An 18,434-nucleotide genomic window follows, 5' to 3' on the forward strand; every position below is an offset into this window, starting at 1 on the left:
GTTCATTGGAATAACGGAAGCATATTTGGAGAGGGCTAGGTTGGTTGATGAGAGAGGATTAAGTACGGTTGAATCTTGGTTTGTTGCATTGAGTACCAGATTTAGAACACTTGAAAAGATACAGAAGGCAATTGCACAGCATAGCCCAAATGTTGACACTTCCATTTCAACCATGATGAGCGACGTTGGAGTGGCACTTGATTTTGAAGACATCAGAAAAGAGGATATCAATGAGACAAGACTTGGATCGAGATTGGATGAGTTTGGAAAGGTTGCCATCAAGAAGAAACATTTAAACACCCTTTCCTCCCTAAATGCTTTCATTGGATTCGCAAAGGAGTATGAGAAAGATCATGAGAAGACACTACAAGCAGTGAACAGTGTGATGAAATCAGCGGAGCTCAAGATAAAGCACACACCTTGTCCTCCTAAAGAGGAAGTCAACGAAAGGCTAGCTAAGTTCATTACCTTAACTAAGAGAATGAAAGAAAAAGGGAAAGTTATATTAGAAGATCATTTAATGTAAGCCCAAGTGGCAATTTCTCTTTCTTCTAGGATAGGACAAGTGTCTATTTTTTATTGGCCGCAATTTTGATGCCTTCTCATTGGTTGCCACTTTTACACTTTTTTCACTGGTCCATTGATGAGGTGGCATCTTCTCATTGGCCGATGGGGTGACAACCCTAATTAAGGTTTTTAGGATTCAATCTAGATTGTCAGTTTTGCCTTTTTATCTCTATCGTCGGTTGTACATTTTGGCCTCTATATAAGTCCATTTGCTCTCATTTGTAAGGGTCGGAGAAAATTGTTGCATAAGATAATGCCAAAATTCGCTATTTCTTTTCCATTGTTGTGACTTGTATGGTGATTAAGAGCCTTTGGTATTATTGCATGGTTTCTACTTTAAAATAGTTAAGAGTAAAATTTCCTTTCAAGTTGTAAAAGTTGATTGCATTTCAAGTTGCTAAGTACAAGTAATTTAGATTAATAGTTGCATGGTAGTATTAGTAGATGTTTGATAGGGATCAATACTAGACCACTAGTATCGTAGCGGCTTGTTGGGAAGCTTTGTGTGGCAAACTAGTTTATTTTTTCTTAGAATCATTGCATCTATGGAGGTGGAGCCGCCGGTAAGCTTTCATTAGATTCGACCCCTAGTCCATTTGCTAGTCGTCCATCCATAGGAGTAGGGGTAGGATAGCAAGTTATTTAGGACTTAGAATTTAAAAGAAGAGAGTTAGATAGATACCAGTTGTAAGAACCATTCACCTCCCAACCACCATCACTTCCCCATCATCACCATCTAGCATTCACACTGAACCACCATCTCCATCATCCCACCAAAGTCCAAGTCATCCTCAACAATTTGCATAAGGCTGCCTATGTGATTACCAACAAATCACATCAATAAAACTGAGCGAGTATCCACAAATGTAAGGAACATTAGAGTTATTCTCATATCCCATGAGCAATAACTTTTCAAGAGAGGGATTGTATGTTTGATACTCCGTATCAGATATCCAATCACTAATATGTTATGTAGTGATACAGAACTCGCATCAACAGTACCATGACTCAGTATGCAAATCAACTGCTCTTGTAACTGACTCCAAGAAAGGATCCTGATGATCATCCCAATCTACTAAATTCAACTCTGTTCCTTCTATTATATCATAATCTTCTCTCAACACATTTCCATTATCTTCCAGTTGATCAAGAATATCAAGGCCTCTCCATTTGATATCTCTCATCATGTCCACCGTCAATCTTGAGAAAGCTAGCTTTCTCACATGAAAGTCATCCTTGGCATTGGCCCAAAAGTCTTCTATAGTGGGAACATGTTTAAATGCATTTCTGTGAGATACCTTGATAAACCATTAGGATCAAACCCTTGCTTTGCTCTGTACCATCCTAGATGATACCATTCCAATTCCTTCTTCGCAGCTGCAAAGACGACATGATTGGGGCAACTATCATTGCCAATTCTGAATGAGAAGGTAATGCCTGTCTCACCCTTGAGTTTCATTATTCTATCATAATGCTCAAGTTCCCTAGCTAATTCCATCAAAACTACCTTGTCGGGTGGGTATCTTGGAAGTCTCTTGGGACAGACTATGCTTCCTGCTACTCTAATGTATGTGAATTGCGAAAATTGGATGAACCAACTCCCATACTTCTTTATCTTTGCTTTTGCTTCTGATGAAAGTCTCTTAACAGGTGTCCCTTGTAGTACCCTTATTGTCTTCATGGCAAAGGCATCACAAAATATCTTATAATCCTTGTTGTTGTGCAAATGAAGTTGTGGATAGCATTCATGCACCAAATATTGCCCCGACCCATTGCCAATTTCTCCTAAGGCCTTAAGTCCTTGAGTTAGGCTCATGATCCGGTTGAGGAGCACAATGAGATTGTCATATTCTGATTTGAAGTCTGCCACTGTGAGCCTCGATGATCTGGTTATTCCTTTCTTTCCCTCGTGTAGCCAATCCTGTTTTAGATGCATGAAATAAGCTTCCTAGTTATCCTGAAATGACTTGGCCACCTCGTCCATCATCACCATTGTCATGCTCTTGTATAGGGGAATGTTAAATGCTTCTTTGATCACCTTTCTACCAATGTTGGCCAACACCCTCTTCCCTTTCCTCAAAAATGATGGATTTACTGATCAAATCAAACCTGGATGCGCACTCCATAACCAATTTTGAACAAGGCAAGGTGGGAGGAAAAGTTGTTGCATGTACAATTCCACTTCTGTATATCTTCTTTGCCATGGGGTATTGTCCTTCCTTTAGTCTATTCTTTACCTGTATCATATTTAGTGTACCGACATTGGTATCGGTTATTTGCCTCATTTTCGAGAAGAAAGTTGTTTTGAGCATCATATTCTCTGTCTTTCTTAGTGTTTGTTCCCTTAGGGTTCTTGCTTGTACTAACATTTACCATTCTAAACACTTATTTCTGCCTCTTCGTTCTAAGTGATATGGACTATCCTTATCATTCTCCAACCTTCTTTCTATCGATAAATTCTACACTTATTTCTACTTCGCCAAGTCTTATCACTACACTTATCAATCTTCAATCTTCAACCTAGGATGGGACCAACACTTATTTTTGCCTCACCGTTACCTTAAGATAGACTAGACTTATATCTCCCAACTTCAACCTAGGGTGATCTAGCTTATTGCTGCCTCTTCAAATGTCCTATCATGGATTCTCCACTTATCAATCTCCAATCTTCAACCGAGGATGAGATGATGAAGTTGTGGATGATGAATGCAAGAAGAACCAAAGGAAACAAAACTAGACAAGAGCATAAGAACAAAATCCGCTTAAGGACCCCTTTCAACTCTAAATAAATTGAACTTACCTTTATCAATGGCCGAGTCTTCTTTTGGAATTTAGGATTAGACCTAAAAATTTCAAATCCCTTAAATCTTAATGCCCTAGCTGGAGAAATCAGAATTCAGTGCTCTTGGAATTGCCCATGCATATGCCACAAAAATCAGACTTTATCACTTGTTTTCTTTACCAACAAAATCGTCGAATCTCTAAGAGAAAATCATAGCCCCTCTTGAAAATCAAAATTTTGTCTTCCACAAATTTCGGCTCCCACAAAATTCGGCTCCCTCAAAATTCAGCTCCATAAAATTTGACTTAGGGCAAGAAATTCTTATTTGCCACAAGAAGTTGCCTAGGGCAGAAATGCAGCCTTCATGGGAAAAAAAATCAGATTGCCAACAATGGAAATCCACCTTTGCAAGAATGTCAAAATCTGGAAAAAATCGCTGCCTTCCTCAAAATTCGCCCAAGCATGGAAGAGGAGGATGGAGGAATGAGGAGATAAGGGGAAAGAACTTCCTCTTATACCCATTTCACTTGCTCTCCTCTAACTGGCCGACTTGCACCTAGGAGGGAAAAAAAACATTAATTAATGCACAATTCTGGCCCAGATTAAATGATAAGCTAAAAATTAATTTTGCCAAAATGAAATTTGCATTTTTAAATTGTCGGTTAGACCAAAATTGCAAAGATAAAATAAATAAAGCCTTGAAGATGCTAAACAATTTCATTTAATAACGATTTAGTAATTAATATATCATTAAAAAATCGGATTTGGCAAACCAAAATCGATTTTTTCAATTTTAAATTACTAATTTCTTTAAATATTTTAAAATCTTCAAGGCACATTTAATCCATTTAATGCCAATTTTTGCAATTTAATCTAAATCGATTTTGCTATGCAATTTTAATTATTTTAACAAAAATAAAATCATTTCTCTAGAGTTTAAAATCGATTTTTCTATTTGATTTCACCATCACAAAATTACTTAATTTTTTTTTTCACCAAAAAAATTCAAGATTTTCCAAAAATCCCAAATCTAACAAAAATTTCATTTTTTGAAAATTACTCAAGTTTATACAATTATACCAAAATTTTCAAAAAAAAAATCATCTAAATACAAAATTTACAATTTTATCTTGCCGAGTGTTGTTCTTTGAAACTTGTTCAACCTAAGGATAAAATTACAAGCTCCAAAAAATCAAGCTAAAACTGGGTGAAAATGAATCTAACCTTCTCCTTCTTGATCTAAAGGTGTCCAAGACATAAAATTTTCTAAGATTGGAAATTTTTGGACAACTTCAACAATTTATTGCCAAGGTGATTGAAAAAGAGGGTCCCCAAAATTTTGAGGCGATGGTGTGAAAACCTCGCAACACAACTATACACACAAAGCAATCATGCTGAAACACAACAGACATGAACAAACACATAAATACACATAAGATATGAAGCATACGTGCAAGACAAAAAAACATACATGAGAAAGGTACACATATAAATCACATGGAACAAATATGTTGGAAACACATCAGACAAAAATACACATAAGGTAGGAAGTACATCCATACATTCACATGAAGCACAGAGAAAAATACATGTAATGTATGGAGTATAGGGCACATGAATACATGTAAGGCATGAAGCATTTAATTAAATTAAGCCATGTAAGGCATGAGGCAATAGAAACTACATGCAAAGCAAGAAGAAAATATGTAAGGCATGAAGCATGAATGCATTTAAGGTGTGAAGCAATACACATTAATACACATAAGGAAAGAAGCAATATATTTATATAAACCCGAGGCAAGAAGCATACACATGAATATACATAATGCATGAAGAATACATTTGAAAGGCACACACATATAGAAGTGCAATGTTGGTCTATTATTCTTTGCTTCACTTAAGAAGGGGTTGAATATTTAATACTAATTGTATGGTGCTTAAGTAGGTCTATCCCGCAGGTTGGCAAGATTAATGCTCTGATACAAATAGTAATATCCCCTACTTAAGATATGCTCTAAGACCACTTGCAATGTACCCTACGTAAGATACAACTGATTTTTCCTGAAGAAACAATTCCAAGACATAATTTGTTTCACAACTAATATTCTATCGTTAAATCACATTATATCTATTTAAGTTTCTAAAGTAAACAAGCAATTAATATCATATTATTAAATTAATAGCTTCATTTCCAATAATCAAATGTAGTAAGGGCTGGAGAGGAGTCCATAATAGGGCGCTCCAGCCATTACTAGGCCCAAGGGTATGCTATAACACCCATTGGACCCAAAAGTTAGGGATCTTTCTCCATCCAACACTGGGATGGCCTACTTAGAGAGAACTTGTTTTGAGGTTTCCACACCATCTTCCCATTGCAAATGTGGAGCCCCTCTTTTTGCTCATTAGGTTTTGGCAGCAAAATTGGAAGTTTGGAGCTCAAAAGGGTTGAGTGATTAAGCAATCAAGTGGTCAAATTGTGAATTAAAGTGGAAGCTTTAAAATTAAAGTCCTTTTGGGTTGATTTGTAGTGAGTTAAGCCCAAACTCCTAAGTCTATTATTATTTGGCTAGTCAGTTAGTTCAGAATACATTATAAAGGCATTTTTTAATGCATAAGGGCCTCAAAAACCTTCTGAAAACAGATTTTCCATACTTCAGATGTGAATATCCTAAGGCAAATCAATTTGTCAGACAAGGCATGAATTTCCCTACTTGAAATGATGAAAATCTGACAAGGCATAAATTTCCCCACTTGATGAGGAATTTTCTGTTAAAAATCCAGTGTTGTGCTGTTAATACAGATATGGGCAGATTTCCCCCTTCTGCATACCAAGAACAAATAATACAAGTTAAGAGACCAAATGTAGATTGATTCCCCCCTTAGGTCTACACCTAGAGGAATTTTGAGTCCCAAAGATAGGAATATCCCAACAAAACATGATGTGATCCATACGTGATCAATTTTCCCTTGAGGATATTTAAGGATGAGCAAATAATTTTCTACTATGGGATTGAATTTATCCCTAAATGGGTTCTATTTCCCCATTTGAATGAAAGGAAATAACAATGGATTTTCCTTACGGAGTTTGAATTTCCCCTTTGAAGAGAGTAAAGGGTGGACTTGGTGAAATAATTGCAATCCCTACATGAATCGATTTTCCCTAGGGGGCTTTAACTTAGAATTAATTTAATACAAAATAAAGAAATAAAATACACTAAGCGTTTACACATTGCTTGTGTGGGTGAAACTCCAACCAAAATCTACTTTAAAAGGGCCAGCTACAGCCATATAAGAATACAAAGGATAGACTAAGTGATTAAAAAAGGTAAATATAAAAGCTTGAAGGCTGGAAAAGTCGCCCAGCCATAGAAGGGCTGAATATTGATCCAAGGAGGGAGGAGAGATGCATCAACTATTAAAAAATCTTGGTAGATCTGACTGCTGATGTAAATCAGAGGTTTTCCTTAGCTTCCAAGGAAGAAATTCGTAAGGTAAGATGAAAAAAAAAAGTGAATTCAGATTTTAACCTAAAAAAAATTCCATGGGGAGTGATTTTTGCAAAATTCCTTGAATTTCTGTCATTCACAAACTTCATCAAATCTGATTGCAGGAGTTTAGGAAAACGAAAAGATCGAATTTCATGATCACTCTAGTGGATTCAAAAGGCTGAAGGTGTGTGTTTTCACACCAAATCTGATAATTTCTCCATATGAGACGATTTTGTTTTCTAAAATCATAGAAAATTCTCAAGCTCTTAAACCATTCCCAACTTGATTGCAGATTAATTGCAAGGTCAAAATCTGAATTTTTAGAACTGATTCCAAGCATTTAAAGGGCTGAAGATGAAAGTTTTCAGACTGGAGTCTGAGAATTCCACCTTGTGGTTAAAACCTTGAGGACGGGCAGATTATTCAAAGAACAAAGGAGATGCAAAATATTCAAAGCAAAAAAGAGCAAGGAGATCCTGTAAGAAACCTGATTCCTGTGTGAACTCATTCTTATGATGATTCCCAGAAACAACTAGTTTGCAGATATATAGTATAAGAAAACAGCTACAAAAACTTAAAGAATTAAGACATCCCACAGATCAACAATCCAAAGAAAAATGACGCCATAGATCATGGTTTCCATTAGGCAGATAAATGATTCCTTACAAAGATACTGCAAAAGAACATACTGAAAATAATGGCAATATTGAGCCTTTATGGCAAAACAGAAAACTAGAATATGTGATCAGAATCAGGTTACCTGCAAGCTCCCAAGGATCAGCCAGTCCTACAAATTGCAAAGAATGAACCTAACAGTGAGATGGAGAAATTTCTAAACACTGCCCCTATAGGTAAATTTATTGGAAGAGCACTTGGAAGGAGATCTGAATTTCTAATGCAATGGATACATAAGAAGTGGAAAAGTGGAAAACCAGAATGCTTTTTGGGGAATTCTCTAATGAGGCCATGCTACTAGTTTTGGAATAAAAAATTGACATCCCCCATCATAGGTATTTGGGCACCCCAATTCTCAAAAGGATGTGGAATTATCAATAATTCATAATCCTCTATTAGATTCTTGTAAAAGCAAAATAACTGCCTGGAAAGGGAAATGGTTGCTGTTTGCTGGCAAATATTAATGCTAAAAGTTCTCATGTCTACTTTTCTGATATTATGTACCCCACAAAAAAGGCATTTAATATAATTGGGAAAATGAACAAAGATGAAAAAAATGCATTAGCAATGAACCTCCAAAGAAAGGAAAATTGCATTGGTTGTGTGGAAAATGGTCCCTAAACCTAAACTTGGTGGTGGAATAGGCCACAAATAATTGACTACTCAAAACAAATCAAGGGAAGATTCTCAAAAACCCAAACCTCAATGGAGTTGAAATTGTAAGAGAATTTTAACAATTTCTAATATGGACAAGTAGTTTAAACCTATGAAACTTCCTCTTGTCAAAAAATCAACATCAATAACCTAACTTGGGAAATTAAGAATTCACAATTGGATAATTTGTAGACTAATTCCTATAATGGTCTCCCTTGAACCAAATTCTAGATGTGGATTCTATTGAACTCAGTCACAAGGGAGAAAAAGGTGATAAAGTTGTGGACTTCCTCATTCAAAACAATAATCAATAATGATATTGGGATGGAATGATGGGGGAAGGGCACCAAGTTCTTTGACTTCTAAATGGCAACAATTTTATATAGGAATAATGCAACATAGAAAAAAATTATCTCTGTAAGGGAAGACATGTTAAAAAGTAAGGTCTATAACCACTCAAAAATGGTCCTCTGGACTATGATCCCCCTTTCTAGCAATTTTACATAATTCATCCTAAGTATTTTATTTAATTGAGAGAATTTGCTCCCTTTTAATTAAATTAAATCCCCAAAATCCCAGTGATCCTAAGTGTGCACATGAAAAGCATTATTCCTAATTTAAAATAAAAGGAAAAGGCATTTTCATCTACACATGAGGTGCACAATTTCTAAAGTGAGTGGAATCTTCATTCTCCTCCACACATCTTTTGCCTCTTAAACATCACCATTGATCTTGCTTAGGTGAGATTCTTGTGCACATGGATCACTCAAGACTCATTTTCCACCCTTGATTTTGCCGCTTAATCTCTATTGTCTATTTCTCTTGAAAAGGAGGCTCTCTCCTCACTCTCTCATCTCCTATTCACTTATGCTATTGTTATGTTGTAGGTTTTCTTGGTGATTTTGGAACATTTGAAGCACTCATCTTGCATTCACATTGCACCCACTTTGCATTCACTTGGTTTACTATTGTAGCTTCATGGCATTCTCAGCTTAATTTCCTTTATGCTCTAGCTTAGATCACATAGCTTAACTAGGAGGATTTGTAATACTTTCATTCTTGTTAGCTTTAACTTGCATTTGCATCTCTTAGCTTAGCTCTTGCATCTCTCATTCAGCTTGCATTTGCATTGCACTCTATTGATTCTTGGATGTTGACATTCTTGTCTCTACTCCTTTAATCTTTCATTCTATAATGCACCTTGCAAGATTTGCTTTAGCTAGGTTCATTTGAGAGCCACTCTCATAGCTCTTGCACGTCATAGATAGGAAGCTATAAAATGCCTCTTGAGATGCTCTTCATCATGGGTATTCTCAAGTGTAATGGTTTATAGAAGTGCATCTGTTTTTTGGTATACAAAGTCCACATACAACTTGGCGAGGAATCAATTGTCAACAAAAATTAGTGAATTTAAACTTATAAATCTGATCTCCAACAATTAAAACCATGACGCACAACAAGAAGAAACCATACATCATAACACAATGATTCGTTGACTAGGGAAACCCTTGATTAGAGGGAACACCCCAGTGGGGATGGTACCCACAAAATAATGTACTAATATATAGATTCTTTGTGAAAGGATGTGACTTTGTTAGGAGCCAAATACAATTCATTTAGTACAACAGTCCTTGTTAAAGGACAGGTCCCTTTTAGGATACCTTGAACCTTTGTTAGAAGGTTCTAATCCTATTAAGGGCTGATAGGAAACAAGTAGACCAACTGTCTAAATGGTCCAACAAATGTGAAAGACAATACTTTCTTGATAGCATAACCCCCTACATAAAGGCATCACTTGACAATTTTTATGCAACCTCTTTCTGCAAAATAATTCCCTCCATTGTTATTTCCAACCTGGAACTTTGCCCATGCTTTCCATTGGGCCCACAATTTGCTTTAGATTTATGGCTCTTTGGGAAAATTTTAAAACTACCTAGAAACAGTTGGTCCTTCTCTTCCTCCCTAATGTCCTGAAACAGTAAATCGTCCTCTTCCAAAATCTGATTTTATTTTCAAAGAGGAAAACCCTGTCAAAAAATTTCTCTACTCTCTGCTTCTGTGGAGACTTTAGATTGAAGATGTTAACTTTTTCAGCATTGATGGAAGACAGGACTTCTAGCAGATATTGTAACTTCCCCATCCAAACCTTTGAAGGAACAGGTGATCTGTTCAAACCTCAGACTGATTCGATAAAAATGACTTTGGTTCCACCAAGAAAATTCCTTGTCAGGGCTTGCATCCTTCCAAACTGATGCTTGCAAATTAATCAACAAGGAATCCTTCTAAATTGGCACTCAGCGATCTTATGCCCAGGTTTGTTGCAGCAAGCACCATCTAAGAGGAAGATCCACATAATTTACAGATTCAAGCCATGGATCTTCTGCTGATAAAATAAATATTAAAATAGAACAGTGCAAGGGTTTCGAGATATCAAATGACCTTTAGGAAGAAGATAACTATCCAATATGAATGGTGATAATGATGATATTTTTGAGTCATACAACATTTGATCAATGATGGCTGATTGTTGACACTTGGCATTACTATTTTTTAAATTCAATAAATATCGTGACATTTTAGTTTAACTATTATCATGACATTTTAGTTTTACTTTAATTCATATCATGGTCGTAGTTTGTTATGATATTTGACTCTACGTTTGTGATGTATTTTGAGCTTAGTTACAGCTGCAAATAAGCATATTCTTTTTATTTTTATATGCTTTCATATGGAAAAACCCAAAATGAACCTATTGTGACTCGTGAGGTTTAAACACCATTGCCCCATTGCAAATGGGAAACCCCCTCTTTTTGCTGATAGGTTTAGGTAGTAGAGTGATTCTGGCAACAATTCAAGGAATTTGCAAGCCTTCCAAAAGTCAACTTTAAAATATTGGCAAAAATTGGCTAGGTGTCAAAAAATTGGGAATATTTGGTAATATTTGGCAAAATGTGAAAATTGAGAAATTATAATTTAAATTGAGACAAAAATAGATATACTTGCCTATGTACATGGTGATTTTCACTTCACCTTGCATGCACTTGCCTAAACACATGTCAATTTCCACTTTTAGTTTTATGCACACCGGATGCACTTGCCTAAGTCACCCTTGCTTTCCAACGCATATTGGATGCACCTTGCCAAAGTCACCTCTGATTTCCAATGCATGTTGGTTGCACCTTACCTAAGTCACCCCTTCTTTCCACTACACATTGGTTGCAGCTTGCCCAAGCCCTTGATTTCCACCAAGTAGTTGTATAATTTTCCTAAGTGATGAGTGGTTTCCACTTCATACATAGTGGTTTCCACTTGTTGGTTGATGGTTTTGCCTAGCTCTCTAGTCATCTCCACTTAGTGTGTAATGGTTTTGCCTAAGTGTATGGTGATTTCAACTTTTGGGATTTCAATCTTTGCCAAAGTTACGGGTGGTTTCTACTTAGCGTTTGATGGTTTTATCTAAGTAGGTAGTGGTTTGCACTCCAAGATTAATAAGAAATATAAACCACAATATCGCCCTATCTCTCCTCGAGTTCAATGAAATGATTTGAAATCTTAAAATTTATTGGGAGATTGTGAAACACGCTCAAACTTCAATGATACAAATAACAACCAAAAAATTGAAGAAAGAAAATAATGTAAATGGGTTTTAAATGAGATGAGATTAAAATTTACCTTGATTTTGTACATAAAAATGGGTTTAAATTGAGATGGATTACATTTACCATAATTTTGCAAAGATTGATATTAAAGATGGATTAATTAATTCATCTATTTTAGCATTGAATTTATCCAAATGGCATTGATTTTAACAAAAGGGCAATTGAAATTAATGGAGAATAAATCATAAATGGTAATTAATTAAACATTTTCCAATTAACTTGAACTTGTAAAGGGTCATTCAAAGTCATTTACTCAATTTAATTTAAATAGTTAGCATAGATTTTAAACAAGGAAAATTTCAAATTTTTAATGATGCTAATTATTATTGGTTGCAAATCAATTTGAATTTGAGAGATGAGATTTCGATTTGCATTACCCAATTAAATTTTGTTATTGGAAATTAAAATAGCGAGGTTTTGATGATTTTCTAAGTACTAACTTGATATGTTGAAATTATCATTTAAAGTTTTCACAATTATTTATAAGTGGTGGTTTTTCTTGTACTTAAAAAAGGTCACAGCCATATCCTCAATCAATGAGAACATGCCAAGTCTCCTAGTGGAAGAACTTTATTATATTGATCCTAGATACATTGAATCTATCAAAAGAGAAAAAAGGATAAAGAAAGGAATATTCTCAAAGATGGCTTGGTATAAATACAAGTGGCATCATCTCATTGGTTCATTAAATGGTGGATTTGTCTACAAGTTTTCTACTTCTACGAGTTTTTACCTCACCTCTCTTCTCATTGGCCAACAAGAGATTTTAATTTTTTCATTGGCCCATTTACTAGTGCACCTTAACTAGTGCTTAAGCCTAATCTATTTTCTTACTAACCCATAGAGGCAATGTAATTTCCTAATTGGCTCGCATGGGGGTGCTCAATTGTAATTGGGCGGGCATTTGATATTTGTAGGTATGGTTATGGAAACCCTAATTAGGGCTTATGTGGATCAACCTTAGCCCTTGATTTCAAATCAATCTTGGCCACGCATTATAATTGAGCTCCCTATATAAAGGCTTGCTCACATCATTTGTAATAGAGTTATGTTGGAGCATTGTAGCCAAAGCACTACCAAAATTGTTTTCTATTCATTGTTGGTGCTTAACTTGAATTTATATGCAATCTCTAGTTTGCATCCATTTGATGAGGTTGAAGAGGAGATATTAATGTGAAAATTGTTTTTGTAATCCTTAGAAGCTTGCACTAGGTGGGTGGAGTTGTTGATTAAGCTGCATGTAGTAAGTCCAAGTCCATCCATGATTCCTTGCATTCATAGTTAGAAGAAGTAATTAAAGTTAGCAAGTTTAAGTTGAAGTTGAAATGAAAATTGGAAACATTGAAGTTACATCTCCTACTCATTCATTTTGATGATGGATCGTGGAGTGTGATCCAAAACGTTGAAGTTACACCTCCTACACATTCATCCTAATGATGGATCACAGAGTGTGATCCGAAACATTGAGTTACATCTCCTGTTCATTCATCCTGATGATGGATCACGGAGTGTGATCCGAAGTGTTGATGCCGAAAATTCATACACAATCGAATCCAAAAAGCTTTTATGATAAGCTAAATATATTTTCATTGCACATTGTGAAGTCATGTCTTAGAAGTGCATACTGTTAATATCCATTGAATGAATAGCATAACTCCCCTAAGTGATTACTAGCAAATGGCATTCTTTCAATAAGCGAATATCCATAGTTAAAGAGACCTTGAAGTCATTTCATGATCTTAATTTGCAATTAAGAGAAAGTTGGATATTTAGTGTTTCACCTTGAAACATTGTGTGTTTGATTTTGCAAGTTGTATCGGAACAAACCTCACATCAATAAAACCCAACCCCAAAATACATTTTGCTCGAACCCACTAAAACAACCATTAAGGGTATTTAAGGGTGGCTCAACTTAGTCAAGCAAATCCTAATAGTTATACATCAAAATGACTCAATCAACACAACATACTATAATTCAATTCACATCATGACGCATGAGAAGTAAAGATTCAGCTGTAGCAATATATAGTAAGACCAAGATAAGCATTTAATTTTGTGGGGAAAGAAACCAGGTTTTGCTAGAGAAATCAAAATCATAATTAACAATTATTGACATTTTGGCTTTGGACCAATCAGCAGTCCAACAAAAGTTATAAATTATTCATATGAAGAGGACGAGATAGGCTTTGCCTGTGCATTATCGTTCAAGCTTTACTAGATTTAAGGATATTCCCTAACGAACCATCTTGACTTGAGGCACATTATAACATATGGCAGTGATTTGTCTAGAGTCTATAGACATCATGAAGCTTGACATTTTATAATTGATTGTAGGGTTATTAAAAGTCTGGACTTCACAATCACTCTCAATGTAATATTGCAAGCTGAAACCCTCACTTGGTATTTTGACCTAAGTTGCCGGTTTGGATTCTAGTACAGATGTGGGTTCGAGATTTGGGTTTGGAATTCATCCAAATATTTTTTGGGGTTGGATTTGGATTCGTTTTGGGTTCGTCCATACCAAAACATATCTTTTAAAAAATATATGTGTGTGTGTATATGCAACAACAAATAAGTCCATACACCACTCTGCTAATAGTAAAGCAACATAGTAAAATACACCACCATATTCAATATAATAGGATATTAATTGCATCATTTAGCCATACATACAACATCACACACTTGCTTGGTCGCATGCATAGGACATATTTCCATATCAAGGGACAGTTTGAGAGTGAAAGGAATCATCAAAAGATAAGTGCAGTTATCTTAATTTTTTTTATATTGGTTAGAGGATTTCTAACCAAGCTAGATCAAAAATTGAGATTCAGATTTGAAGCCCTGGATTCAAAGAATATATCTTAGCTTTTTTAAAGAAATTCCTCTACAATTGTCAATTTGGATTTCCTCTATAAACAAGTTTTTGTTTTCACTCAAATGCATAAATGACAAATAAACCAATTTTTTTGGCCTTTTTAGTGGTCACTTTTAGGGTTGGGAGGATCAAATAAACCAAATCAGCCAAAAAACACTTTAAAAAAGGTAAACACAATTTGTTTTGAGACCAAATTCAGCTCAGGTTCAGCTGTTGGGCAGCAAATTCTTCAAAATTTGCTCCAAATTCTGCCCAGATTCCTCTGACAGAATTTGCAGCGAATCTGTGGCTCTCCAGGAGAATTTGGGGAGAATTTGACAAGGACCAGACTTTGGACAGAATTAAACCAGACTTTGAGGATTGCTGGACAGAATCTGGTAACTTAGGCATTTTCAATGAAATCTAGACTTCCTCTTTCTCTTTTGTGTTTAGGTACATGGGTTTGCTTTACAGACAGAGCATTAAGATTTGGGGTTGGGTTGATGCACACAAAATAAAACAAAATGTCATACATACATAGAACAAAAAGTTTGTGGTTGAGTTCATATAACACAAAATGAAAATAGAAAATCATACAGACAGACAGACAGAGCATAAAAAATTAGGGGTTGGATTCATACACACAAAATTGGAAAAAACAAATCATGCATTATATAAATAGACAGAGCATATATAAGTATGTATATGTATATAAAAGCTTGAAAACAGCTAATACATTCAGATAACTACATATATACACATTTTATGTTGTTTTGAGGTCCAATTTAAGTCTTAGGATTTAGGTATTCAGGCTGACCAGTCAATTTATGAACACAATAAAAATTTTAAAAAGGGAATAGAAAATAGAACAGGCTCTTCCCTTACAAACCCGCCTGGATAAAAGGGCTTTTCCCAGCAAACCAATTATATGGCAAAAAGGCGATCTTATTATCAAACAAGAAAATGAAATTTACATATGCCTTGAAGAGATATACTCCATGATATTCAAGGTATTTCCTCATGTTATGCTGTGTTCCTGCTATTTCTCCGTTTCCGTTCACTTGAGTTAGACACCAGTTCACGTCTTATTTACAACTTGAGACAGAACCCTGGCATTCCCTACTCTCACACGCAAAATTCGCTACAGCCTATTTATGTACAAGATACCCACTACATCAAGGACTTGTGCTCATAAATTAAATTAGTTTTGAGGTACATAAAAATAATTTCAGTTTCTCTTTTACTGAGATCTTCTAAAAGAATAATTAAACAGTGTTCTGATGACATTTGGTGATTTGATAAAAGTTTGGTTCAGAGGATGCTCACATAACACAGCTACAAAAAAGACATACATTTTGGCTTTTCATAACATTTAACACAGTTAAGAAATTGGAAGTTTTTTGGAGGCCTCCTACAATGTTGTTCCGATTGACATAAGTAAAGAGATGATTGTAAGGGGCTTTAACATACTTCAAAACATGTTCTGACACCTATAGCTTAGGAGAATATCCAGAATTGATAGTTCAAACTACTTATTCCTAATGTCGTCAGCTGTGTGGGAGAGTTGTATTAGACCTATACTTCATGATTGGCTCTCAAGATAAGTGAAAACCAAATTTAACATAATGCAACATAACAGCCACGGTATTTCCAAAGTCCAGAGTGCTTAACAGTGCTTGAAATGTTTCTGAAACTATTCTTCTTTCTCTCATGTTGACCTTGACGAACCATATATTGATTTTCCTGTTTAAAAGATGGTCACCAAGGAAGAAGTGTTCAAGGGATTGTCTGTAACCGCATCCATACCTCTTGTCAACTATTTTTAAACGTAACTATACTCACACTCTTATTCTTGTAATTTGTCTTCATTACTCTCGCATGCATCACACATCTCTTGGTTGCTATACGCCAATATAGCTTGAAAGAAAAGATGTCTACTGGGCAAAATTGGAACTTCAGAATTGATCTCCTAAAAAACACCACTTTCTGGCTGATTTATATAACTAGAAAATCAACCACCACACAGAAATGGAGTAACAAAGGCCGCAATGGGCCAGATTCAAATCCAAAAACCTTGGCTCTAGTGATAATTTAGAGTCTAAAGATATAAACAATGTATATTCCTTAGTTAGCACTATACTAGCAGCTTCTACAAATGTTTACAAGCAAGGGAATACTAATCTCGAAAGGATGCTGAATCAGTTCAGACATTAGGGCTAAATCAGAAGAAGACAAATTTCTTCTAGATCTAGCATCCACTGAACATCGAAGTCCTGCCAAGTATTGGCACTATTTACATCAGAAAAAATATAATAAAATGAAAGTACATCCAGATAATAAAGCTTCTATAGTTAATAGATAATTATCTTGAACTTGCTGTGTGTTCCAGCATTACCTATATACCCAGATAATTGGTTTTCCGTATGAAGAAGGAAAATGAATCCCACTTAAAACTTTCTGGCATCACTAGTAGCCAATTAGCTTTTTGCATAAATGAAGCAAAATCAGAATCCACTGCAAATTTGCTAGCATTCAGTATTTACCCAACTATTCGATTTCTCACATAGACCAAGAATAACCACCACTCGAAAATCGATACAGAAACCTTCTGCTACTTGTAGTCTCCAGTACAAAGGTTAGCAATTTCCAAGCAATACCACCACAAGATCGAGACTAAAGAATCATCGGAAATTATACTGCAATATTGTGGCTTACTAGCATCACTAACACCCAAATAATGAATTTGAAGCAAAATGACACTCAATAGAAATAATTGGGCATTACTCGTGCGCCTCTTAAAGGTGTTTAACACGGAAGTATTAGAGTTAAACCGGCTAAAACATCTGCAGTACCCTTTATACCCATCTAATTGGCTTTAAACGAATATGGAGCAAAAAGCCAGACTAAAAATTAACAGGCGTTACTAATTGCCCAAACAATTGTTTTTCTTCAAGATTACTAAGTGGGAAGAGAAAAACAAAAACCTCGCTTTTTACTTTAAATGTCATCACAATTACTGAAATAGTAGTTGTAGAGAGAGTTTCAGGATAAATACCTATATATATTTCGAAGGATCGCCAAAATGTGGACTTCAGCATACAAGTGCAAACGACTGGAACCTTTAACGCGTTAACAGCAACAATTCAAACCATTTCATGAGAATTGTTGAGATGATTTCATGTGCTAAACAGCGTTCAATTGAGCAAGCGATGACCCAGAAGGAAAGGATTTTTGTGTCATCACTTAGAAGCCGACTTGGAATGTGATGGTCTCTATGAGAAAAGAACCCATTAGTTCTGCATGTTTTAATAGTTTATAACTTGTTTTTGAAGGTCTTCATTTTTTGAGACCTCTATTTTAGGACATTTTTTATGTTTTTTAACATTTCTTTTTGGATTATTTTTATATAATTTATAAATTTAATTAATGCATGGAAAAAAATTATTTAGTCTATAACTTTCAAAAGACACGTCATTAGCATGATAGATTATAAAAGCTTATGCATGTCCTTTTTTCAATGGTAATTATTATTATTTTATTTAATATATATTTTATTCTTGTTATAGATTTACAATTAGAAGATTTTAAAATATTATGATAAAAAAAAATTAAAAATTGTTCAATTGTAATTTGTAATTAATATTCTAATTTCTTACATTATTAGAAAATATTTTTAATTTTATTTAATTTTTAAATAATATTGTTTAAAAATAAAATTGTAAATTTTATACGTATATATACCATGTTATCTT

The 18,434-nt window shown here is 35.0% G+C and overlaps 1 protein-coding gene across 3 annotated transcripts in view; it reads right to left on the reverse strand.

The window, feature by feature from the left end:
- LOC149559273 (uncharacterized) overlaps positions 1 to 17,984 on the reverse strand; it is a 43,584-nt gene extending 25,600 nt beyond the window's left edge. For 2 of the 3 annotated variants that reach the window (XM_089833197.1, XM_089833195.1), the window contains exon 1: positions 17,738 to 17,984. The gene's annotated coding sequence lies outside the window, so the exon portion shown is untranslated. Of the gene's footprint in view, positions 1 to 3,752; positions 3,906 to 17,737 lie in introns of all 3 variants that reach the window. The other variant, XM_089833196.1, reaches the window with a different exon arrangement.
- Positions 17,985 to 18,434: the final 450 nt, after the last annotated feature.

This window comes from Cupressus sempervirens, chromosome 5, assembly GCF_028749045.1.
Source record: "Cupressus sempervirens isolate cs-2001-9-10 chromosome 5, ASM2874904v1, whole genome shotgun sequence".
In the NCBI taxonomy this organism is placed as follows: domain Eukaryota; kingdom Viridiplantae; phylum Streptophyta; class Pinopsida; order Cupressales; family Cupressaceae; genus Cupressus; species Cupressus sempervirens.